Source organism: Rhinatrema bivittatum, chromosome 1, assembly GCF_901001135.1.
Source record: "Rhinatrema bivittatum chromosome 1, aRhiBiv1.1, whole genome shotgun sequence".
Lineage (NCBI taxonomy): Eukaryota > Metazoa > Chordata > Amphibia > Gymnophiona > Rhinatrematidae > Rhinatrema > Rhinatrema bivittatum.
Window position 1 is genome coordinate 473,483,859 of NC_042615.1, and position 26,196 is coordinate 473,510,054.

Consider the following 26,196-nt stretch of genomic DNA (forward strand, 5'->3'; position numbering starts at 1 on the left):
GAGTTGCGTTTTACTAATGCGGTCAATCCGAATGCACACCCCTAGAAGTTACTACCCTTAATAGAAGGCATGGGATTACTACCCTTAACCAATACGTCTTGCTGCTTTTGACACAACTGTAACATTGCTTTCTGCTTTGAAGGTGGTGGGGTGGTAGTGGAAGAGGAACTGTAATCAGATAACAATCAACCCAGGCCATGATTTTTATGGTCTAGAGTACACTGACAAAGCACAAGTCTGCTTCTAAAGCCAAGTCCATAAGCAAAGCACATCAAGCAGCACTGCCTCAATTTTCCAGAAGCATCATCAACCAGTAAAAAATAAACTTTATTTATTTATTTAATAAAAAAAATCTATTTCACATGTTCTCCTAATTTTCAAATGCGGATAATTGTAGCAGTAAATATTTATGGAACACTGAGTGGTAGTTGCTACTCTTAAGAAAAACATGAGGGTAACCTGGATAGCACAGCAGATACTATCATAAGAAGATTGCTGGGCAGAGTGGATAGACCATTTGGTCCTTTTCTGCCATCTTTACTAGGTTAATAAAGCCATAATAGCCAGCTAAGAAAAAAAGTAAAAACTTCAGTATAACATAAATTGACCAGAAGAAAGCTTTTGATAGCATATCACACCCTTGCATAAAAAATTGCAATAAAATGAACAGTGAACCTTGAGTTGATCATGTACATCAGCTTCATTATGAAAATGTGATAGACTATATTCCATCTGAATTATGAAGATGGACAATTTGTAATTCCTTACCTCAAGATCCAGTGAGTAATGTTTCAGATAAATTTCCCATCACTGCTCTTATTTTGCCTGGCACTAAATCCACTAAATATTGTTATAAACTCCCGAGTCTATAGATTTAACTTTGATGCTTGATATGCTAATGACACAAAGATAACATGTCACTTACTATCTGTAAAGGACTTGAAACTTTACAGATCATGTGATAATCATTTAGCAGAATTCTGAGTAGTGACAAGCTTCTCAGATGACGTCAGAATGACACATGTGCAAAGGTAACCTTCATTAGAGAAAAACTAAAACTTCCTGTTGATTGTAAGTCTTTACTATAAAAGAACTTGTGTAGGAAAGTGCATTTAAATATCTAGATGTAGAAGAATGTTCAACAATACAGCAGAAAGCACTGAAAGAAAAGATGAGCATAGACTAGTACAGGAGACTGAAACAGATATTTAAAAGTGCTTAAACAGAATGGAATAAGGCACAAGCCATCAGACTGCAATTCTTGCAATCTCATACAGCATTGGTATCATGGACTGGCCCCATAAAGATCTTGAAAAAGTGGACATCATCACAGGGAACTTCTTACTTGCTCATCAGGTAATCTATAAGAGCCAATACATGCTGAGACTGTATATCCCAAGAGCTGAAGGTGACATAGGTCGTACAATAGACCTACCATTAGAGGCCTCTAGAGACATACCTAACAGCATCAAAAGACCAAAATACCCAAAAAGTGAAGTAGAAAAGTAAATGGACACGTGTTCTCATAAACAGAAGGAATAAATGAGAATCCACCAGCACACTAGGATAAAGCAACAACAAGGAAAAACTATTTAAAGAGGTAGACCGGCAAACATGGGAAAACAATTCACAAAAGCACAAAAAACAGCGGGAAATACAGAGTTACTTCAGAAATCCCACGTAGATCAAAACCTCACATAGGAATGGCTAAGGAGAGCTGAACTTAAACCTAAAGATGAGAGATTGATAATTAGTAATTACAGCACAGGACAGTGGCCCATGGACAGTTTGAGAACTTAGGGCATAGGTCACCTAAAGTTCCTACCATCATCAGACACATTTGAATCATTGATATATTAGTGGAAGGTATTGAACCACTATTACCTTGAGCTTTCCAGTTCTACAATCACATAGTAGGCCTAATCAAGTTGTGATGGGACATCTGTATCCAAGACAGGTTATAATTTTGCCAGAATTTAGATTAAAGTAAGCAAATGTGTTTTAACTAGTCATTTTCTCTAGCGTTTATAACAGGTTACTTTTATATTCTGCAATCATTTCAAGATTTTTAGAGAAATTTAATATGACATGCAATCCTTGTAAGTTTTATGCTCTTTCTCCTTCTGGAAGGTGTTAATTTGCAGTGCATATCTCAGCATTTGAGTCACATGCTGATTGTATGCTTTTATGTCATTTCCTACCTTGAACTATTTTAGGAAAAGCAGGTTAAAAAATGTATGTGATTGATGTTTTATTTGTGGACCCTTCTTTCAGCATCTGATAACTCAGAAAAATACTCTAACATAACTGTAAATCAGATAATACTAGGAAAACAGTCAAAATGCTGAATATATTATTTGGAAAGAATATTTTTCTGTAGCCAGCTCTTGTCTTTATCAGGTATATATCAACCAGTCATCATTGTGTTTAACAGCAAAGCATGACTGAATCAGTATTTTGTTCATGGAATAAACAAGATATTTAGATAAGGAAAGCATCACAGAAACCAAACATGTCTTGCAATGGTAAAATCTGAAACTGAAGTAGAACATTTTTATAGTCAAATTCATGACACTCAGGTTAATGTATTAAACCTCATTTTCCTACAGTGAAATTTAATGGTACCAAATCCAGATTTTAATAAATAGGCTCTCTCAAATAAACAAATGCTGGGCACTATAATATAAGCATTTTGATACACTCATAACTTTAAACCAGGCCTTTAACATCTGTTCTGCTGTCTAATTACACATGGAGTATGAGCTCAATTTAAAATGGCAAAGTGATATAATTCTAGAAATGCTTGTGTCTGCTTATACACTACAAGCCGTTGAGACCGTTAAAACGGGCGCGATGTTTGTGGCACGTCTGTCAGAGCTCTCTGCTCCGCGCATTCGCAGCACGTCGGTCAGAGCTCATTTATCTATATTGATTGTAGCATGCATCTGTTATGTTTTTTTATATATTTCATACACAAAACAGGAAATGTGATCTCTCCTAAAAAAAATCAAATAAGAAAAACAAAGGTGTACAAATTCAACAAATTTCACATATTTATAACAACCTTGGTATCAAATTTTCTTGTGCCAAATCTCAATAATCTAATGCTTATTTCACAATGGGCTGTAAGCATTTTCAGATCAAGGAACATAACAGTCTTAACATTTACCAGATTGTTGAATAGTCATATACCACTAAGCTCTGTTTTGCCAAAATATATGTATACTTATTCTTCAATGGGACATTATCCTAAAAGCTAAGAGCCAAACTATTACCACAGTTCCGCCATTCTTCTTGTGTCGAGTGTTGCACACCTGACCCAGGCCTATGTTGTTTCAGCAGACTCCACCGCCTTCATCAGGGGTTACTAATGCTCATTATCTAAAGCCCTTTATACACTCATTTTAAAATGGCAACTGATGAAGGAGGCAGAGTTTTCAGACTTCAAATAATTTGGATACCACTTTTCAAAGAAATATTCCCAATCTTTACAGCTTCCCATTTTCCATATCAAAGGTACTCAAAGAACATTTCTCAGCTCAAAACAGTAAAAAAAAAAAGTGTGTAGTCTATTTATTACTGAATACAACCCAACTTACAATAAATGAATTGATTCAAGATTACGGTACAATATTGACAAAGACGAGGTACTGCCATGACATTTATTTTTCTATCAGCCTTTAAAACTTAGTTTTGTCATACACCATACAAAAATCTAATCAAGATTAAAAATACGCTTAATGTTTTGTGGCTTGGTCAGATTGATTTGTACTGAGTCTTTTCAGGATGACATTTGACCTTTAGCTCTATAATTGGGTGATGACATTTTTGTAAATGAAATCAAATGACATTTAGCATTTAGTTATGGTAATCTTAGAACCCCCTGCTTTAGAAATATGCCAAGCAATCAATAAATGGGTTTAAACTACTCTGAGCTATACAATTTCTGGGAAAGCAATAGTCCGATGTTAAAAGTACATTTTTTTTTTCATTGCCTGTGCTTCAGCACTGACTGCTTTATTAGTATTAATTTCTATTTTGTTTCATTCTACAGATGACAATAATGATTAATTACTACAGTTTCTACTTATCATTTGCATAGCACTACTAGAATACTAGATATATGCATTACTATCCTGATACACTTAAGAGACAGTCCCTGCTCTGTGGCACTTACAATCTAGTTGAGACACAGAGAGGATAACATTAAAAGAATCGTGCGTGAGCCCATATTCGCACACATATGGGTTCACACACTCACGTGCATAAATTTTATATCATGTGTTCACAAAGGCGTGCAAAATATAAAATGCCCCTAACTTTTTCATGCATGGTTGTGTGTATGTTTGCATACATTTGTACGTGGTTTCTCATTTGTGTAGAAATTTGCATGTAAACCCTACATATATATTCTTCTGTGCACGGAACTTCTGGTTCTTTTGGTGTGGGCTCATGCCATGATGCCACCATCATCTAGGCAGCCCAGCTTCACTGCCAGGGACATTGCCTGCCTGCCATCCCTGATAGTGGAGCATGAGAAGATGCTGGTCCCCCATCTGAGAAGTGCAGAGGAACCTCTGTGAGAACAAGCAGGCCTGCAAAGACCTGTGGCGAGAGTTTAGCCACTGGGCATCATTCCCACATGGATTAAGTAGATACTGGGTAGTAGAGGTGGGTGAAATTAGGGTGTGCACTGTGGAAGCTATAAAGTTGTGGGGATGGAGGTGGAAGCAGGATAGGGTGTGCATTGGGGGGGCACTAGGGGGGGCCCAATATGGCCTACAGATATGGCAAGAATAAATAGGTAGGTAGGGATACATTAACAGATGTACATTCAATTAATAGCATGATCAGTGTTCATTTGTTGCCAACATTATATAATGCAAGAGTGAAATTGCAGGCAAAGATAACAAGGGATGACTTAAACCTGTAGTCACAAGTATAGTAAAGGTGCAGTTACAAGCTAGAACTTCCTGTGGGACATGTAATAGATTTAATGGAGGCCTCAATAGTAGAGTAAAGCAAGGACTTTCTTTCAGAAGGGAATGATTTGGTCCTGTCCCATAGTTCCTGCTACTTCCTAAAGCTGTGCGCTCTCTGGAAAATGTTATTCCCACTGGCTGGACTGCCCAGCTTACTCCTTCATGAAAAGGGGTATCATGGCAGCTCATGGAGGGCCCCTCTTCTGGGGTACTTTGGGGCTTGGTGGCAGCACACCACTTCTAGGTGCTCTAAGGGAGTGCAAAGAGACATGCTACTCATGCCAGACATCTGTAGAAAACAGATGCATACCAATATGCAGGGCACAGTAGCAGCTACAGTGTACACTTAACTAGTATTCCTATTTCTCTGTATAGATTCAGGACCTGAAGAAAGCGGCCCGGGAGCTGTGCAGAAGCTTCTGAGGTGGTTGGACCAGCAGTGAACCAGGTGGGATGGGGCCAAAGGTAAGTTCATTAATCATTAGTTTGGAACATGTTCGTAGGGCCAGAATAGACAGCGAGCGACAGTGGTACCAGTTCTGCCTCTAAATAGATATTTTGGCCTGGAGAGGAGGCAGGAGGAATGAGAAAATATGCTGGTAACTGTGCATTTGCAGAGAAAGCTTGTGCACACCCTCACCCCTGCTAAACCATGCCAAGACTGGGTTCCACCATTGACCATTTTCACCTAGGGCACTATTTGCCCTGCAGTCAGCCCAACTCATGATATGGCAATCTGTGAGATTTTTCACATGGTCCATCTATGTTCTGTTTCCATCCCCAGCTACACTATTGGTATACTACTCACCAAGATCCAGTCACTGCCCTGAGCTTTAACAAACCCTCGGGTAAAGATATGAAGGCCATTTCTCTGGGTTATGGGCAACCCTGTCATGAAGCATTACTTGGAAGGCACCCTCAGGTCAAGCAGACATTCTGCAGACTGTTCAAACACACTCCTAGAATTCTTGCCTCTTAGAGTATCTGCCCCTATCCATATACTATTTGCTGCACCATGGCTCTTGAACTAATTACCCTGCAGAGTCTACTTCTGAGCCTTATCACAAGCTTCCAAGGGCATAGCATCCATAGAGCACAGTGGTGTACAGGCACCAGCAACTTTAGACACTGTCACTCCACCCCTGGCATGTACGAGGAGTAAGGAAAGAGTTGCTTTATTATTGCATGATTTTAGGACTGCTGTTGTTTGATGAAGCAAGGCTATAGAGACCATAAACTGCCGGGACAACCTGGGACTATGTTTGCTTAAGCCCTGCTCACCAAATGAGGTGAGAGAACCCAAATCCATAGCTGTGACACTCTGGAATGAACGGGGTAATAGTAGGCAACAGAGACTGCAGTTTCTGGCCTGGAGAGGGGGAAGCTGCAAGGAGGAATCAGGCAGCGGGGCCAAGGAGAAACAGCCCCAGAGACTTAACCAACTTTTCAGTTTCTTATTTAATAGAGAATCCCAGCCAGATTGTGACTGGGAGAGTGACCGGTAGCACCGACCCGTGACACTACCCTTATGATCAGCATTTTGATTTGGTTCAGTTGTGTTCACCTGGCACATCTAAAAATAAGCTACTAGTAAGGAAGACCTCAAATCTGAGTTAACATCTACATATACAGCTTTGCTCCCCAAAGGGCACCAGATGTGAGTGATACCAAGACATAAGCAGGGGTATAGTCCATAAATTAACAATTATGTACCCCATTAACAAAAATCACATTATATGGACATAAGGAGCACACATGAAGTGGCCCTTTCTAATCAGTACACTTTTCCCAGAGAAGAGGTGTCATATATATTTCTGATAGGAAGAGCTTCACCAGAATCAGCCCCATAGGCTTCAGATGTCACCGAAAATAAATGTTATCTTTACTTTTCTACAGAGATTGAAGGCCTACCAGCCTTAATACATGCGTCTGAGAAAAGTACATCAACAAGCCTACCCCTCTCCATATTCATATAGCCTGGCTTGTAAGACCCTGCATCTTTCCAGAAACCTGCCTGGTTCTGTCAAACTCTGCATTGAGTTTATCACATGTATATCTCTCCCAGACCTACCTGAAATGCAGATTTGCCAACAAAAAGAATGCATAGCCCTGTGTTCTAATACACAGTAAGGATTCTTCGCTATTTGAGTACTTTCACACAAAAGTACCCCCCCCACACACACACACACACACCCCCACCCACCTCCTCTACCAGTAATCTGTAAACACTATCACACCAAATGTATTCTGCCACCTGAAGCTGGTTCAGACCTATTAATTTAATCAGTTGTTTCACAGGACAAAGGGTTGGATAGGGTAGAATAAGCTGCAGAGAATCCTTAGAAACTATGGCCTGATATATTGTAAGACACAGCGCACACTGAATTAATTAAGAAAAATAGTATGAAAACAAGGGTAATATTCCATATGGAGAGAAAAACTACTGAAGACACTCAGCCCAGCAATAGGCACATAAGAATGTGTTCTAAATATTTTATGGTGCAGCTGGAGCTGCAACAGATGGGCCCAGGGAACTGTTCTGGTAGGCAGAGGGACAGCTCTGATGACTGTGACGAGAACAAGTCATATTGCATGTTTATTGAAAATATGTACATTCTTCCTTTTTGCAGGAGATCAACTACCTGAGGATTCAGATGGACCACGCACAGTGGCCAGCAACATGCAAATCAGCATTCTCAGATGCTGCCTCCTAGACCTGAAGAGGACAGTGAGGAGGATGAGAGACCTGCAGAGGAGCACCTACCCTCTGAGCAGCAACAGCCCATTAGAAATTTGCTTTAGGTAAAAATTTTGTGTCAGGCTTCGTTTCAGGGCCCCCCTGCAGGAATTTTGTTTTTTGCATGGTTCGGTTTTGTTTTTCTGGAGGCCCCGATTTTCGGGTTAGCCGCACTAACTCCCGATAGTGCGCGCTAACCTGGCAGAGTTAGTGCGCGCGCTAACTCGAAAATGGATTTTTTCCGAAATTTAGGTAAAATTCAATCGTTTTTAGGTTCTCCTGAACCATGCCGAATTAGTCAATTTCGTTGAAATTGCCTAATTCTGGAAAAACGACTGCACATCCCTACAGCCCATGATAAAGGAGAAGGAAGCAGTTGAGATTCAGGTGACTGCTACACTGTCATGCACGCCATATCTCCAGCAACTTGCAGGTATGGCCTGGAGGACCCTAACTGCAGAAAATGACCTCATCTCTCCTCAAGAAGAGGAGGTGCTGGCCATGCCAGCACAGAGGCACTTAATGCAATTGAATGACAGCATGGTGCAGGAGATGGCAGCAGGGCTGGTGGAAGCTCTAGGCGGCCACCTAGGGCACCAGCGTTCTGGGGGGATGGCAACAGCATGACTGTTAGAGATGTGAATCGTGTGATCGATCGTCTTAACGATCGATTTCGGCTGGGGGGGGAGGGAATCGGATCGTCGCGGTTTTGTTTTTTTAAATATCGTGTAAATCGTATATCGGGGGAGGGCGGGAAAACCGGCACACTAAAACATCCCTAAAACCCACCCCGACCAAAAGTCCAGCGGGGGTCCGGGAAAGACCTCCTGCACTCGAATCGTGTTGCCGTAATGGAAAATGGCGCCGGCCAAATGGCCGGCGCCATTTTGCAGTACGGCAATATGGCCATACGGCCGGCGCCATTTTCCATTATGGCAACACGATTCGAGTGCAGGAGGTCGTTCCCGGACCCCCGCTGGACTTTTGGCAAGTCTTGTGGGGGTCAGGAGGCCCCCCCAAGCTGGCCAAAAGTCCCTGGGGGTCCAGCGGGGGTCCGGGAGCGATCTCCTACGCTCGTGACGTCGGGGATCAGGAAGCAAAATGGCGCCGGCGCTACCTTTGCCCTGTCATATGACAGGGCAAAGGTAGCGCCAGCGCCATTTCTATCAACGCACCCGTGGCCCGAGAGTGGAAGATCACAACGGGACCCCCCTGGACCCCAGGTAATTTAAGACATTTTGGGGGGGTTCAGGAGGGTGGGGGATTTATTTTAAAGGGTCGGGGTGGGTTTTAAGGATGTTTTAGTGTGCTGGTTTTCCCGCCCTCCCCCTTCCCCTCCCCCTTCCCCCGATTTACGATTTTTGACGATAAATCGGGGGAAATCCTATTAAATATCGCCTCTAAAGATTTTTGACTATTTAAAATATATCGGACGATATTTTAAATCGTCAAAAAACGATTCACATCCCTAATGACTCTGCCTTCTTCTTGCCCACGTGGCTTGGGAAATGGTGTGGTGAATCCATACAGGTGAGAAGAATAAAAGGCCATGCAGGAGAAAGAACAGCTCCCCCAGGCCATTGCAGGAAGAGGCATCAATGGCCCCGGGTTTGCACAGTGTTTGAGCACAGGAGGAGCAGCAGCAGCAACAATGCCCACGAACTCCATGCAGGCTCATTCTCCAGGCTGTTGCAGGAAGAGGCATCTTTGGCCCAGGTTCAAGTGCAGGAGGAACAGCAACAGGCCCCCTCTCCCCGCAGGAAACAGAGCAGTGTCAACCCCCACAGTCTCAAGAGAAATGAAGCGTCCATCTGCCGTGGGAGCTGAAAGAGGAGGCAGCCACCGGATTTATACTTCTACTGGGGAGGAAGGAAGAAGTGAATGAGGGACAGCATTTGTGTGTGTCTGTCTGTGAGGGCATGTGTGTGTGTTTTTGTGTGGGAGAGAGAGCATGTCTGTGTATATTTGTCTGAGAGCATGCCTGAGACAGCATTTCTCTGTGTGTGTGTCTATGAGAATATGTCTGTGTGTTTGTTGCTGTGTATAAGAGAGCACATCTGAATATGTGAGAACAAGTTCAATGATTGAGCATGTGTGTATATATATGAGAGAGAAAGATTGTGAGGAACAAGCCATCTCCTCTCCGCTGCTAATCCACAACAATCTCAGGCCATCTGGAAATCAAAAGATCCCAGGTATGAACAGCTGGGGATTTTTTTTATACTTTTGAAGTTTTAAGTATCGGTGTCTGAATTATTTTATTGGTCTTTGGAAAATGTATTCAAGTTTTAAATTATTAGATAGTATTCGATTTGTCAGCTGTTTTGAAATATTCTTTTTTATTATTATGGTTTTACTTCTATTGATGATTTATATTTCCTGATTTTATTGTTTGATGTTTTCTGAGGAATTGTAATATTTCTGATTTTCCATTGTTGCACTACACAATAGTCTGGCAGTTTTTGTTGTATATTTGTATTAATACTTTATGGTTACTTTATTCTGCATTTTTGTGAGGGTCTGCTTTAATTTTTCACGTGTGACTGAGTTGATGTATTCTGCTAGTGTGTAGGTTCTGAGTAGGGATTTATAGCAGCTTGGCTTTTTCTGTTTTCCTAATAGGCTGTGTACTTGCATAATAATTGCAGTGTTGTCTTTTCATAAGTACGGTTGTTAGTGTTTGAGTGCTGGCAGTTATTGCAGTTTTGATATGGGAGATTTACTATATTGAAATCGTAATTCAGTTTACTTGTGGCTTTCTGAGAGCCAAGCCCATACCCAACACACATTACAATAGACCTAATACCAATTCCAAAGCTCTTTTTTACTTTTTTGCAGGGTTTTACACTGCATGTAAATATAATATACATGTTATATTTTTACCAAAGAAGACTATAGATAAATGTTCTTGTTCATGTAAAATCTATTATTATAAATGCATACTTTTTAATTGTGTGTGGAGAGGGTGTGACTGGGGAGGACGGGGGCGGCTGTTGGGAACCCCAGCCGTGGGCAGCCACGGCCGGGTCCCTCTCACCTGCTGCTCCTCTCTGCTTCTCGCAGCTCTGGGCCACAACGGAGCCTTCCCGCGGCATTCTCCCCACGAGGGAGACGCTGTCAACTTCCTGGTCCAGGCTCCACCCCTTAGGCACGCGTGCGTGCACAAGACCGGAATTTAAAGGGGCCATGGCGGGAAACCTCGGCCCGGCCCCCGAAGATGACATCAGTCACCCGGGCTATTTAAGCCCAGCTCAGATCAATGTTCTCTGCCTTGGCAACAGGTCGACTCTCCAAGTAACTAGTTGCTGTCCCTGCGTATTCCAGTTCCTGTGTTCCTGACTCCGTGGATCCTGTTCTAGCTCCGTTCTTGCCTCCATGATCCCATTCCTGCTATCCTCCTGTTCCCAAATTCCTGGTCCAGCTCCTGCTCCTGCTTCCGCTTGATTCTCTGGTTTTGACTTCGACTTGGATTCCGGTACTCTCTGCCTGATGCCTGTTCTGACCCTTGGCTCGTCCTCCAGCTTCATTAGTCTTCATCCTGCCATGACCTCTGGCCTGGTTTTCCATCTTGCACCGCTGCCGCCTGCCACGACCTCTGGACCATTTCTGTCTTTCCAATGCTTCTACCTGCCTTGAACCGGACTGTTCTCCGGATTCTTCGTTGCCAGGAGACCTTCGCCTAATTCCTGCCGGCTCCGGTACCCAAGGACTCAACCTGTGGGGAACAAGAGTTGGTATAAGTGAAGGTACTGTCTGGTCTCCTGGTCCAGTTCCACCTTCCAGCTACGAGTCCCACTGTAGGTCTTTCTTCAGTGGATCCACCTAGCACTCTAGCCGGTCCAAGGATCCACATTTACAATAGCAGCAGCCTATAGAGCACCTAATACCCTTGCACCGGACCTGGATGGCAGGACTCAGGACTGAAATACAGGGCCTGAGGCAGGAGAGGCAAGGTGTTCGGCAGGTGCTAAGAGGCATTTGGGAAGCAATGGAGGCCCAGACTGCAGTTTGGAGGGAGATGCTGCAGTGGATGCCCCCTTGCCAGAACCAGCTCTTACCAGCTCCATACAATTTTATGGCTCCCTGGATGCAGCCTCCACCAGCATTTGTAGCACCATCAGACTGGATGGCAGCTCCCCAGGCCAGAGGTCTACATGCACCATTGGCTGTGCCACCTATGCATCTACCATGTCCATTATTCTACCACTTCTTCTTATGCTACCACCTTCTCCCATGCAGTCTACATCATCACCACCGTCACTACCATTGATAGATGCTCCTACTTTTTCAAGGTGGCTGAGAAGAAAAGGCATCACAGACCACCTGCATATTAATGAGTGGAAGCCCTTGCATTTGCAGTAGGTAGCCTTAACTCCCCCTGATGCCCTTATAGGAATGTGCATGCAATTGATAGCCCCAACAACAGAAGTGAAATATGCTATTTGATAGAAATCAGTCATGACTTGTTCTTGTTGCTATTGCAGCCAGGAATTGTTCAATACATATGGAGGTAACAGAAAGGCTTATTCCAAACATGACCACTAGAGTTGTTTAGAAGTTGCCGTGGCCAAAACTACCAGGGCAATAGTGACCTTGACATGCTGGCAAGATGTAGTCCCTTCAGGTGGTAGGCTGCGGGTCCCACTCTAACTGCTGGCATAGGCACAGTATGGTTTCCTTGTTGAACCTACTCAGTAATTGCTCCTCAGAGATTGAAAAACTGTGCCCTTGTCCTGTAGACTCTCTATAAGGGGTATCACCTCCTCTGGTTTCTCTCCCTCCTCAGCCATTGTGCCAAAAGTATCTGTAAGGCAATTTGAATCAGTTTGAAAAGAAAATCTTCACCACTGACTTGAACCATCTAGGAGGTGCCAGTAACACACACTCTCCCCCTTCTATAGCCCTGTATTTCTTAGTTACCCAATAATCTGTTTTAGCAACCCTAGTATAAACTAGTATGTCCCAGTTAGCATCCAATATGGCTCAATCAATCCCAGAAACATTTACTCCACCCCACTTTCAGACCCTGTCTCTCCCAGGTGCCCTCACTACCTCCCCTCTTAGGAGGTAATTTTAAAAGGAAATACTAATGTAGCAATTTTCAAAGCCATTTACTCATGAAAAGTGCACTTACTTGAGTAAATCCTATGGATAATTCAATGGCATATATTATAGCAATTTTCAAAAGCCCACTTATTGGAGTGAAGTGCATCTACACATCTAAAACCCAATTTTAAGTGAGCAAATGCTTTTCAAAATCAGGCCCTATATGCGTATGGGCTAACCCCGCCCCAACATGTCTCAAGCATGTCCCTTTTTAGCACGTGTACTTTTGCTTGTGTACACGTATATACATGCATATGTGGCCCTTTTTAAAGCATGCATTATGGGCTATCAGGCCACATACATTTGTTTACGGCCTTTTTTATGCGAGTAAGCCTTTGAAAATTCACCTTATAGAAAAAGGAGGAGGTTTCAGAGTTGAATGGCCACAATGAATGCTCTATTTTGTGGCTAAAGTGAATATGGTGGTGTCCTTTCAAATTTAAACAATGTTTTATTACAAAATATAAGCTATTTAATATCTCTTCACACTGATTTATTATATTAATTACATCTGTGTTAGACAGCATTTCTCTTGCTGGTTTCCAACTTTTCTTTTGTACTGCAATGCATGTATGTTTAAAGCATCCACTTCAATAAATGCACTGTCCTAGGTCAAAGTCCAAAATGTTATTGTCAATTCAATAAATTCTAAGAACTCTAATTTAAAAAGGGAGCAAAAGAAATGCTCAGGCAGTGAGATGAGGTAGACAATCCTCTTAGACACATCTAGTTGTGTGTTTTTTGGACACGTATGCCATTTCTATAGGCCGACAGGCAGGTGGCACTACCAGATTTGTGCAAGTAAGCAAAATAAATGAAGAAAATCAGTGAGAAAAGGGTGTAGCTCAACCAGTGGTTTGACCATCGGTTTTACAGAAATAAAGGTTAAAAAAACACACAAAAGAATAATATAAGGTGACACCATTTTATTGTTTAACGAGGCACATTCCTTGACCAGTTCTCTCCATCAGCTCCAGCGACCAACCTTAGAAACTGAGTGGTGTATTTTTCAGATCATAGCAGCTACAACAAATAAAATATTCACATACTCTATTTTAGTGTGGGAGCTTGGGGGAGGAAGGATGGTTTGGCCTTCACTTTCTCTGTCTAGCTTGTAAATTGCAAGGACAGTATTTATCCATGCGTAAGCATTGAAACCAACGGAGGTAGCAAAGGCACGTGGCACACTTCCAGGTTTCTGGCTTCTATTGTCATTTGTCATTTTATAATTTTAAAATACAAATGCAAATGATTAGCACTATTCTGACCTTCTGTGCCACTTTTTTTTCAATCTTAATTCCATTTTAAAATAGAACTTCAAACTTAACAGCAGCTAACAATCAGTTGGCTAAGCTGGCAAGTTTCCTTACAAGTATGTATGCATTCTTTGTAGATCAAGTAAGTATGTCAGAAATTCTCTTTTTCTGCAGCCCATTCTCTTTTGAGCCCATTTGAGATCCCACACTCCCCAAAGTTATATCAAATAGTAACAGAGTAATATAGTAAACTGTTTATAGTAGGGCTAGTGAAGATTTAATAGGGGTGTGCATTCGGATTGACCGCATTAGTAAAACGCAACTCATATTTTTTTTTTACTTAAAAAATTGATTCGACATAAACGATCGGATTTCCCACATATCGAACATAGATATGTTCGATATGTGGGAAATCGCGATTGTTGAGCCAAAATAAAAATATAAACCCCCTCACCCTCCTTAATCCCCCCCCCCCCGACTTACCACAACTCCCTGGTGATGGAGCGAGGAGTGAGGACGCCATTTCTGCAATCCTTGGCGAGAAGCATGTGACGTCGGCGGCACGTCGAGTGACGCCGGCGTCACGTGATTCCCGGCTCGTTCGCGCCGGACGGCTCGTTCGGCCCAAAAAGAACTTTTGGCCAGCTTGGGGGGGCCTCCTGACCCCCCCAAGCTGGCCAAAAGTTCTTTTTGGGCCGAACGAGCCGTCCGGCGCGAACGAGCCGGGAATCACGTGGCGCCGCGTCACTCAGACGCGACGTCACGTGATTCCCGGCAAGTTTGCGCCGGACGGCTCGTTCGGCGCGAACAAGCCGGGAATCACGTGACGCCGACGTCACGTGATTCCCGGCAAGTTCGCGCCGGACGGCTCGTTCGGCCCAAAAAGAACTTTTGGCCAGCTTGAGGGGGTCAGGAGGCCCCCCCAAGCTGGCCAAAAGTTCTTTTTGGGCCGAACGAGCCGTCCGGCGCGAACTTGCCGGGAATCACGTGACGTCGGCGTCACGTGATTCCCGGCTCGTTCACGCCGGACGGCTCGTTCGGCCCAAAAAGAACTTTTGGCCAGCTTGAGGGGGTCAGGAGGCCCCCCCAAGCTGGCCAAAAGTTCTTTTTGGGCCGAACGAGCCGTCCGGCGCGAACTTGCCGGGAATCACGTGACGTCGCGTCTGAGTGACGCGGCGCCACGTGATTCCCGGCTCGTTCGCGCCGGACGGCTCGTTCGGCCCAAAAAGAACTTTTGGCCAGCTTGGGGGGGTCAGGAGGCCCCCCCAAGCTGGCCAAAAGTTCTTTTTGGGCCGAACGAGCCGTCCGGCGCGAACGAGCCGGGAATCACGTGACGCCGCGTCACTCGACGTGCCACCGACGTCACATGCTTCTCGCCAAGGATTGCAGAAATGACGTCCTCACTCCTCGCTCGATCACCAGGGAGTTGTGGTAAGTCTGGGGGGGGGATTAAGGAGGGTGAGGGGGTTTAATTTTTTTTTTTGCACATATGTACATATACCCAACTCATTGGATTTTTTTTTGTCCATATTGGCCGCAAGTGGGACCCCCTTTCGGACATAAAAAATATGAACATAAAATTTTGCTCTGCACATCCCTAAGATTTAAACAAAATAGAAATTTGGCCCTCATTTTCTAAGAAAACAAGATGACAGAATGGTGACGACTACTGTAATTATTTTGGCCTACCCAGAATGCAATTCAGGAAGCCTACTTGACATGACTAGGCCCAAAAACTTTCTGGGTAGTATTGTATTATAGCTGAATACTGATTTGTCAGACTTACTGAATCCAGGCATCTACTAAAATAGCTTGAAACTAAAGATCCCATTTGGTTCTGGTGGGTCCGCTGTGTGACCTATTCAATAGATCCCTAGAAACGGGAGTGGTACCGAGAGATTGGAGAAGAGCGGTGGTGGTCCCGCTTCACAAGAGTGGGAACAGAGAGGAGGCTGGTAACTACAGACCGGTTAGCCTCACTTCAGTGGTGGGAAAAGTAATGGAGTCACTGCTGAAAGAGAGAATAGTGAAATATCTACAGTCCGGAGAATTGATGGACCAGAGGCAACATGGTTTCACCAGAGGAAGATCCTGTCAGACAAATCTGATTGACTTTTTTGACTGGGTAACCAAGGAATTGGATCAAGGAAGAGCGCTCGATGTCATCTACTTGGATTTCAGCAAAGCTTTTGATACGGTTCCGCACAGGAGACTGGTGAATAAAACGAGAAGCTTAGGAGTGAGTGCCGAGGTGGTGACCTGGATTGCAAATTGGTTGACGGACAGAAGACAATGTGTGATGGTAAATGGTACTTTCTCTGAAGAGAGAGCGGTTTTAAGTGGTGTACCGCAAAGATCGGTGTTGGGACCGGTCCTGTTCAATATCTTTGTGAGTGACATTGCGGACGGGATAGAAGGTAAGGTTTGTCTTTTTGCGAATGACACTAAGATCTGCAACAGAGTGGACATGCCGGAAGGAGTGGAGAGAATGAGACGGGATTTAAGGAAACTGGAAGAGTGGTCGAAGATATGGCAGCTGAGATTCAATGCCAAGAAGTGCAAAGTCATGCATATGGGGAGTGGAAATCTGAATGAACTGTATTTGATAGGGGGGAAAGGCTGATGTGCACGGAGCAGGAGAGGGACCTTGGGGTGATAGTGTCTAATGATATGAAGTCTGCGAAACAATGCGACAAGGCGATAGCAAAAGCCAGAAGAATGCTGGGCTGCATAGAGAGAGGAATATCGAGTAAGAAAAGGGAAGTGATTATCCCCTTGTATAGGTCCTTGGTGAGGCCTCACTTGGAGTACTGTGTTCAGTTCTGGAGACCGTATCTACAAAGAGACAAAGACAAGATGGAAGTGGTACAGAGAAGGGCGACCAGGAAGGTGGAGGATCTTCATTGGTTGACGTACGAGGAGAGATTGAAGAATCTAAATATGTACACCCTGGAGGAAAGGAGGAGCAGGGGTGATATGATTCAGACTTTCAGATACTTGAAAAACTTTAATGATCCAAAGACAATGACAAACCTTTTCCGTAGGAAAAAAATCAGCAGAACCAGAGGTCACGAGCTGAGGCTCCGGGAAGGAAGACTAAGAACCAACGTCAGGAAGTATTTCTTCACGGAAAGGGTGGTGGATGCCTGGAATGCCCTTCCGGAGGAAGTGGTGCAGTCTAAAACTGTGAAGGACTTCAAAGGGGCGTGGGATAAACACTGTGGATCCATCAAGTCTAGTGGGCATAAATAGAGAGGAGGCAGCAAACACTGCACGGAGTGGCAGTAGCCACTGAGGCATTCACGGAGCGGGATTCCAGTGGCCAGTAGTTGGTGTTCCACCTTCAGGCAGCAAAACACTGCACGGAGCGGCAGTAGCCACTGAGGCATTCACGGAGCGGGATTCCAGTGGCCAGTAGTTGGTGTTCCACTTTCATGCAACAAAAGACTGCACGGAGCGGCAGTAGCCACAGAGGCATTCATGGAGCGGGATGCCAGTGGCCAGTGGTTGGTGTTCCACCTTCACGGAGCAGAAGGATGGAGGGCTGTCATCTCAAAAAACAAACAAAAAAAAACAAACAAGCAAACAAAACAGGGGTGGGTAAGGGGCAGGGGTGTGGCCTGCTGGTTGCGGCGGTTGCTACCCCTGATTGAGCTGGATGTTCACTAGGATGGCGCTGCTCTCTGCATTGGTGGAGGGGTGGAAGGGAATTGGGGCCGGAGGGTGCTGGAAGCCAATAGAGACGGGTGGGAGGGAGAAAAAGGGGGGGAAAAATGGATAAACTGCATAGCTTGCTGGGCAGACTGGATGGGCCGTTGGTCTTCTTCTGCCGTCACTTCTATGTTTCTATGGTTGTGCCTTTATCCAAAAAGGTGTCTTGGAAGTAATAAAGGAAAAGTTCTTTAATTCAGTGGTCACTATATAAACAGCAAACCATGGGAACAAAGATACATGCTGACCTGAATTATAGGCATGTTTCTATTTAAGCAATGCCTGATTTGTGAAAAAAAAACTATCAGGAACCATAACAGGACAACTCTAACAGACTTCCAGGGATATTATTTTATTTTTTCTCATATACACACACATATTCTTTCCTCTCTCTCTCACTATTCCTTTGCTAATTCACCTTCCATTAATACATTTGCATAGATCTTCTGTAATACCCAGACATGCACAAAACTCAAGACATTACTGGTGTTATCTAGCCAAGTCTCAGTTATACAAATTCAATCCACATTTCTTTCTTGTAAAACAGAGAAGACTGGCACTTTTTTTGGTAACAGATTGTGCATTTACTAATAGAAGCGTCAGAGCTCAGAACATATCAACCCAGGGGAACAGTTGGAATTGACAGAAACTAAATTTGAGCTAGTTCTCTTTGCTCTATAGTACCCAACCGAGCCCTTCCATTACATGTGATTACGAGAATCGCAAAGTTGGAGAAAGTATAACTGTTAACCTCATCCATTTCCTAGCAACTGGTAAATCAACTGGACCACTGCAAAGACTGGGGGGGGGGGGGGGGGGGGGGGGGGGGGGGGGAACAAATAAACATGGACAAACTAAAAAATCGAACAGAAAGCAACTCATTTTTGTTCCTTCATATGCATAACAAAGTGAAAGAGTAGAATTCCAGCTTTATTACCAGAGCAATGGCTGGGACTGCACTGTAACTGCAATCCTGGAATACATTCAGGGACCTCGATTCAGGTACAGGGTGGGTGGGAGTGTGCTGGTATGGGGAGGTGGTGTTTGGGGAGGGAGAAAGCACATTTTATATATGTGTGTAGCAGGGAGGTAGGGGGAATGGCTAGAGGGTCAGCCAGCAGAGTTGATATCTATTTATTGTTAACATTTGAAGGGGTTGGGGGGTTTTGGCCAGTGGGTGGGTTGAGATTTTTGTGGTGGGGCTGAAATCGGGCCAGGAGACTATTCAGCGTGACAATAAAAAGTAGCACTGCAATGTCATTTAAATTATCCGTATCTGCTATAGCAAACGTCGCACTGTAGGAATAGATCCTGCCGTATATTTTCTGATTAAAGAACTGCTTCTGTACAAAGATGAGGAAGAGCAAGTGGCAGGAGTCAGTGGGCTGGAGCCAGAAGAGGCAAGTCCTTTCCACATGTCATTCTGTACCTATTTTTGCTATAGATAGCAAAAAGAACAAAAGGCGAGAAGCTCTTTGTCTTTTATATGTGACTTGGTCCATATGGGTGAAAGGCGTATTGGACAGGTCTGTTGGGTTCAACCTTCAGTGGCACAATTGAAGGCTAAACTTCCTTTGTGAGTCTACGTTAACTGAAGTAGTCTTAAACAGGACGTTTATCCTTGTAAAGGATAACGAGCATATGATGCAGAGCTAGAGGTCTTATACAAGGCAGATGAGGCTTCTTTTGCCTCTGCTCACTACCATCATTAATTATCCTGTGCTGATGTGTTCAGGGCTGTCTGAAGTCATGAAAGCACTTCAGAGGTCTTCTTAAGGAAAGTTATCCTTTGCCTGGAGATGTGTGTCAATGTTGACAGTGTGGGATATAAATTTTGGAAATAAATGCTGTATTTTAATGGTCCAGAGAACTGTCCTCCTAAGAAGAAGCGTCAGAGATTCATTTTAAAAGAGAAGGTGTTTTTAAGGTGCTGTTGCATTTTGACCTTGTACACCAGTCATTTCTCATAATTTTTAGTTTTCTAAGCCATTGTCAATGGGGTTTTTTTAGGACTGTATAAAGCCATCCTGCCTTTTGTTGCTCCTGTTTCTTTCCACATAATTACACATGAAGCCAGGCTGAGTAAGTGCTTCAAGAAGTATTAAATGAGGCAGTATGAGAAGCAATTTTGGCTTCTTGCCCTTAGTTCATGTGGACGACATTCATCGAGCATGCTCTTTGGGCTTTCTTGGCCCTATTCCAGATGTTTCTTATGTCAGATGAGTCACTTTGCATGAACAAAAAAGTAATGAAGCATATGCATATTTTAAAGAGGCTGATAATGCATTCTGTAGAACAGAGCTGGGTCAGCCCAAAATGCTTCACTATGCACTCACTCATAAACAGCCTATTCACCCCTATTTTATTTTCCCCAAGCTTATTCAAAATAATTGTCAGACTCCAGAATAGCTACCTGGCTGTTATGATCTTCTTTCTGGTCACACACTCAGTGAATTGATACCGATTTTTACAATTAAGTTTCAATACTTAACTAACCCTTTGAAATATAATATATTTCCAAACAAATGTCTTCTAATCACAGAATATTAGGAAACACTGAGGTCTATTTTCCGTCACTGGCTAGCATGGAAAGTTAGCTGGGTAAACTTATCCAGCTAAAGCAGGATATGCAGCAGTGTAGGCACACTGCTGAATAAACCTGGTTATCATACAGTTAGCTGTATATGTTTATCCAGATAACTTTTGATTAGTCCTGCTCACCTAAAGTTATCCAGCTACTGATAATGCTGAAAAATCAGGATTATCCTCTTAATTTAGCTGAATAACAATGTTCTGCCTCAGACAATGCCATAAAGTCTTTAACTGGATAACCAGTAATCCAGCTGTGTCTGGGAGGTAAGAGTGGTCAGATTTTTCAATACTGATATTTTCCCTGCTGTGTTAAAGCTTATCCAGACAAATGCTCTCAATATAGATCTCATAGAATCTGATGTTTGCTTTAATTTTCCTTCTTAAAATTAAACACAGGTTCATGCTCATTTTTAATAATATTTAAAATAATTTTCTATTTTGTTTTTACCAAAAATTTAATTTTTTCAAACTAACGCCTAGATTCAACAAAAATGCTATAAATGTTTGAGAGAGTGGGAGAGAGAGAGACACTCTTTATAAAGCTCGCATATAAGTCAAGTATTTATATCACTATAGGAGGGCCAACTAGTAACTCGAGGTGAAGTTTTGATGGTAATCTAGGGTTTGGGGGCCAGTTTTTACATGCACAGTGAAACATACGAACAGCAAAGCACACATCAATGGAGATTTGATGTGATTTGGAGTGAGGAAAAGCAAACAAAGATTTATTCCAGGGTACTATCAAGCTAGGGTGAGAGAACATTGTAGAAATCTAATGCTTGTGTACCTTTCCTCACTCCAAATCATATTAAATCTCCACTGATGAGTGCTGTGCTGTTCGTAAGTTTCACTGTGCATATAAAACTGGCCAAAACCCTAGACCATCACCAGAACCTCACCTCAAGTTACTAGTTGGCCCTTCTATAGTGGTATAAATAGTTGACTACTATGTGTGCCACCTCAGAGGTTCTTTCTCTTTCTATTCTCTACTCTCTCGCCCTCTCCCCTGCCTGAAACGGAATTTGCAAAAAATTTTGTTTCAGGCATAATTGCACAGCTATCACAGGTCATAACACTAGGAAAGAAACTGTAGTTATTTCCAGCAATATTGCCTTTAGTGTTACCACATCTAATTTTCATTTACTCCACCCTAACTCCTCCCAAAATCCACCCATCTGAATCAGTTTTGCAAATTTGCATTCACAGTGCAAGCTGCGATAAAAATATGCATGCGTTATAGCGTTTTCGCAGGCGTTAGGGCCCTAACACAATTTGATGAATGAGTCTGTAAATAAACTATTCTTAAAACTATATATATATTATACAATAGCAATAATTAATGCAGTATCATATATTGCAATTAAAACAAAGGAAAAGTCAATTACATAACTGTTTTAATTGGTAGATTATATGACATTTACACACTGAAGTATCTTAACCTTTATCTAATTGTTAGCATTCAATCTCACAGCATCAGATACATAACAAAATTAAATGTTATATCTATTATAGAATACATATTATAGAAACCATTTAAAAAGGGTAAACTAACCTTGTAACTTAATAATGTGGACCATGCCTAACTATTAGGACTATACAGCCCCAAAATTTTTGGTTTGCTTTATTTTTTGTTTTCAGGGTTTCATTTATTTATTTGTTGAGTTTTATATACCGTCATTCGGTTTTGCCATCATAACAGTTTACAAAAATACAATGGTTTACAAGGTTAAAGAGGTTAACAAGATTTTCAAAATGTTTCAAATGAATTGTTAACATAGAGACATTATATACAAGTTATTTGTGTTGATGAGCCACGTCCCAGGACGTGGCTCATCAACATATTTGTTGATAAGCCACATTTGTTGATGAGCCACGTCCCAGGACTAGACTCATTCATGCATTTCATAATCACATAAACCAGATGTCTGATGCCACAACTATTAATCGTATTTCTTTGTCTCATATTCCCAACTGTTAAATGTACAGCATGCTACACCCATACCTTTTAAGTCTGATGTAACCTTAGTCTTGAAGACTACAAACCTTGAAGATGTAAACCTTAGTTTTTGTAGACTGTAATTTGTAAGCACTTGTATTTATTGTTTAGCTATTTACGTTGATCTGTAACCACTTTGTCTTGTTCTCTCCTTTACCTTAAATTCTAAGTTCCTACGAAGTTAGCCTTGTTATTTTATACCCACTTGTTTGATGTAATTTTCCAATTTTGGTCCTATGTAAACCGAAGCAGTATGTACTAGTACATGAACTCCGGTATATAAAAGCCTTTAAATAAATAAAATAAATCTTTGTTCTAGTATATACTTGTGTTGAGTTTTTCTTAAGGTTAGGCTGGAGGGGGTTGGCATTGTTTTGTTCATTGGGTGAGTTAGTATGCTTTTGTTTTGTTTTGCTTTTCTGTTTGTTTAATGTGTTTCTATTCCTTTTGCTGTTCGATTCATTTGCTGAATTGAAAAAAAAAAAAACCCCATTAAAAATAACCTCCAAAACTTCCCTCTCACACACAAAAAAGCCAAACCAATTTTAAAAAACAGAACATGCCTCCCATGGCCTTCAACCACCCTCTTGCCCTTCCACAATATAACTTGGCCTGCCCAGCTGGGCCTCATCTGGACCCTCCAACACCAACTTCCTGCCCACCCTGGCCCCCAACTGCCCCCATCCAGGGTCTTTCTTGAATCTTAAAGGGCAAGAACAAAATGAATTTGCTCCCATTGACCCACAGCCCTAAAGATCTTTGGAACATTCCTTCCATCCACGGGATCACCTTAACACTTCCTAATTAAAAAAAAAAAAAATCCCTCATGAAAGTGAGGTAAGAATTAACCCTTTCTCAGTGCTTTAGTACTGTTTGTGACAGAAGCAGCACTGGCGCGTAAATTGCATAGTTTACATGTCCATCGGAGTGCCATGAATGAGTAAGTTCATACCCTGCTCATGGTAGGGAATTTTTTTTTTAAATTTAGATAGGACTGGGGCGGGAGGGGTTTGAGGTCTGGAGGCAAATGCGCTATAGGACTTTAGGACTGCAAGTAGGTGAGAGGGTGTGGAGGAAGCATTATTCAACATTATTACTAGAACCGGGGACTAGGGTTGTAAGACCCAATGTGTTGTGGGGGACGCTGGTGAGGAAGTGTACCCTTGGGCCACGATGTGCCTGCAGAGCTCCGGGAAGCACTGAGGCAGGCGAGGAGTGCACAAGCATGAGCGGACAGGCTGGAGATAGTGGCCCTGGCCTCTGCCGAAACTGATGCATCAGAGAGACCCAGCAACAAAATGCTCGTCTCTGGAGTAGTCCTTTGGCCACTCGACAGCCCTTTAGGACCTGCCGTAGGGAACAGCAGATGCGACAGGATGGACAGAGGCTGAGGTCGGAACACATGGACTCAAATAAAGTTTCAGATGGGGTTCAGGATGAAGAAGAAGACTGAAGAGTACCGCCACGCCATGCGCCCTACACAGCCACTCCTGGCTGCTCGGAGACCATGTTTGAGGCGAAGCAGACCCCAAACTGACATCGACTCAAATACATTAGATTTCAAGATGGCGGTGAGTACTGACGGAGTAGGAAGACTGACATCTGGACATCAGAGATGAAGGACGTCAGGACAGATGGATGGAGGTAACTGACCAAAACTCACAGCAGCATTGTCCTGGACTGAACCTCGGGAGACCGGCGTGATCGGCACACCTGACAGGTCATTTGAAGGAAGACAACTTCTGACCTGCGTGGAAGATGCATCAGAAGGTGAACCTGAAGTTGGACTGAGGAGGGGCCACAAGGAGGTATTATCCAGAATTAGGAACATGATTATAGAGGGACATGGAGAATCCTCGGCCACTACGGATGGAACTGTTCTACTGAGTGCCCTACACACCCCAGCCAGGATAGTCACAGACCAAACAGGGATGGAATAAACGAAGCCTCGGAGACATCTGGAATCATGGTGGACTACAAGAACATCTGGATACATCAGGAATGGAGACTCCGGATCAGATGAGACTATGATGAAGACATAGGACAAGACGAGAGACCAGGACGAAGACACGGGATCCAACAGAAAACAGAGTGCCTAGGAGGAGCTGGGTTCGAGGAGTCCTAAGAAGGACTGATTCCTTGCAAAGGCAAAGCTGGACTGATGGCAGAGCCATTTTATAGGGCTGAAGAGGACTTCCCATGATGATGTCATTGGGAGGGGCCAGGAGGACTGGCCCTTTAAATCCAGCAGAGAGGCGCGGCCCCGTGCCTAAGGAGGAAGCAGGAAGTGGGCAGGACCCTGGACAGCAGTGCCTGCTGCAGAGCAAAGCAGGAGTCGGAGCAGGCCGCGACCAGGCCCGATGCTGGAGCGGTTGGCCTCAGGACCACAGGAGAAGCAGAAAAAAGGTGAGAGCCCGCCTGTGGGCTTGGTCCCACAAGCAAAATCGCAACACAACGGGCAGACCAGAAACATTTTTCTGAAATTTAGGAGGGGATTAGGGGATGGGGGTGCACAGCCTGACAGGGCTATCTATGAAACTGGAGGGGTGGGGGGGGGGGAAGAGAATAAGGCTATAGAACCCTTTAAATCTTCATTTTTTTAAAATTTTACAGCATTTCTTAACCGGATATCTTTTGAAGATATTAGAATAAGTAGCATGTTATGCAGCCACACAAGGTCGGATAACTGAAAAACCTAACCACTTATATTCAAACATCTGGGTAGGTTTTTGAGTTATCCAGCTACATGTAACTAGATAACTTTAGGAAAGCATATTCAGTGACACACTAGTCCCACTGAATATCCAGGACAAATTATCAAGCTATCTTTAGCCAGATAACTTGTCTGCTTGCCAGCTTACTGAATATGGACCTGAGGAATTCCTCTCTCTGAGATTTTCTGTTTGTAGATATCCGGTTAAGTAGCAAATCAGCCAGCCACACAAGGCTACATAATAGACCTGCTCTGAAGTATATCTAAAGTTATCCAGCTAACTTAGCCAGATAGAACTGAAATTCGGCTAAGTTAGATGGATAACTCCTCCCTCAAACGCAGAAGTGACGCCTCTTTTTTATCCAGCCACATTTTAGATGGATATTGACTTTTCCAGCTAAAATGAAGATGGATTAATGGCTCATTATTCAGAATCTTGCTAGTTAGCTTTTGAGTTATCCATCTAAATGGCTTTGGATATTGGCCTACCCATATTTAAGATTAACTTAAAAAAGATTGTCTTCATAACAGGGCATGTTCTACTGATTTTCTTTCCCAAATGTTGTAATCATCTTCTTCAGTCCAGAGTCCTGCTTGAAGGCTATGATCTTCAGGCTTAAATAGCTAATGGAAAGATTTGTAGAAAAGATCTACAACAGCAACAGAAGTCTTTGCAAAGTCTTCTGAGCAATGACATATTTTGAAACTTTATAATGAATATTTACTCTTTCGGATAGTAGAAAGACTAGGGGGAACTTTATAATGAATATTTACTCTTTCGGATAGTAGAAAGACTAGGGGGCACTCCATGAAGTTAGCATGGGGCACATTTAAAACTAATCGGAGAAAGTTCTTTTTTACTCAACGCACAATTAAACTCTGGAATTTGTTGCCAGAGGATGTGGTTAGTGCAGTTAGTATAGCTGTGTTTAAAAAAGGATTGGATAAGTTCTTGGAGGAGAAGTCCATTACCTGCTATTAAGTTCACTTAGAGAATAGCCACTGCCATTAGCAATGGTAACATGGAATAGACTTAGTTTTTGGGTACTTGCCAGGTTCTTATGGCCTGGATTGGCCACTGTTGGAAACAGGATGCTGGGCTT